The following is a 1,717-nucleotide window of genomic DNA, read 5'->3' as shown; positions in this document are numbered from 1 at the left end:
GGGGAGGGGCGGCGACGGTGAGGTCGAGAGCGGCGGTGAGGTCGAGAGCGGAGGGGGTGGGGGAGGCGGCGGCGACGGTGAGGTCGAGAGCGGCGGCGGGCGACGGCGGTGAGGTTGACGGCGGCCTCGGGCGGCAGCGACAGAGGAGTAGGGGAATAGTGGGGGGGGGGAGGAGGACTTAGCGAAATTTTGAGCGGGCGGGTGGTTAAGTCAAAGTAGCAGTAGCACACTTCAGGAAACGCGCTATAGCTAAAGTAGCTATAGCGCATTTTCAGGAAAAATGCTACTGCTAAGTCTAAGCACGCATCAAAAATATACATTGGTCATCATTGGTCGTTTTGTGTAGAATCTAAATAGTCAACATATTTAAGGTGGTAACCTTGTTCGCTTAGCAGTATGGGACTAAACTTAATTAGGTGCAACACTTAGCAGCAGCGAGTTTTGCAGAAACACGCTGCTACTAAGTACTTTAGCAGCAGTGCGTCCAGGGAAGGGCGCTACTACTATATCTAGCCTGGGGGCAAATCCGTGGCAATTATAGTAGTAGCGCTTGTTTCACCTAGAGCGCTACTGCTATCTAGTTATTAATAGCGTGGTTCCTTTAAGCTCGCTACTGCTAGTTAGCAGTAGCGCCTGTTTTTAAACCGCGCTGCTGCTAAGATTCTGCGTATAACATTTTCCCTAGTAGTGGGTTGCTTTTCACATGGCCGTTTGATAGTGGTTGCATCTTGCATTGATTTCTACGTTGTAGTGCTTCTAATTTTTCAAAATCCCACTTATGACAAGACACTTTTAACCTCGTAGAGTGATATTGGTTGCATCTTTCATATGGTGTCTATCTTGCATTACTTCTATTTTCTTGAAAATCCTTCTGCTTAGTTTACACATCGCAGCTGTGAATATGTCACGCCGTCCTATTTTTCTTACATAGTCCATCCTCATACGGTTGTCTTACATCAAAGTATTGCTTGTCTGTATCATGAGTTCTGAAGAGCGATTTTATTCTTTTGTGTTGTGGCCTGTGGCTACAGCTTGACATGGCAAACTCAAAAAAGAGCAAGGAAAAGAATATAGTAGGGAATGGTGTTACTCATCGGGTGAAACAGAAAAGGATCTGCCCTCGAGATTCTGTTGTTACTATATAGTGCAGTAGAAGGTCCAAGTCCACCAGCTAAATCTACAAACGCAGTATCACCTGCTCCACCAGCTGCAGCATCCGCTTCAATTGTACTAGCATCTCAACGAGTTACTCGTTCGTTTGATCCGGAACTGGCCAGTTCCCAAGCTGCCTTCACACCTAACACTACTTCTGAAGCACTACTGACACAACAGGACTTGGCAAGATCAGATGAACCTCCTGAGCATCAACACCAATATGGTACCTGACCGAGTCAAGTTGCAGTTGCATGCTCCTTTATATGTACTCTCATAGTTTGATGTGCACAAACACTTTCCATATTTGTTGTTGAACTAGAACCATGGCGCAATAGGAAACAGACATCAGGGATAATGCTTGACATATGAACAAAATCTAAAGGAGGAAGAATGGAGATCCATTTTGAGGCAGTTTAAAAAGGCCACATCATGCTATAGAGTCGGCCAAGTTAGTATCAGAGGCAGCCATTGTCGTTAGGTGTCATGCATGTATCCTCCCAACATGGATCCAGTACAGCAATGAGAAAGACAATACCCAGTTTAACACCTTCCTTGAGGATTT

This window comes from Triticum dicoccoides, chromosome 4A, assembly GCF_002162155.2.
Source record: "Triticum dicoccoides isolate Atlit2015 ecotype Zavitan chromosome 4A, WEW_v2.0, whole genome shotgun sequence".
Classification (NCBI taxonomy): Eukaryota; Viridiplantae; Streptophyta; class Magnoliopsida; order Poales; family Poaceae; genus Triticum; species Triticum dicoccoides.
The sequence above is the reverse complement of the archived record's forward strand: the minus strand, read 5'-3'. Positions refer to the sequence as shown.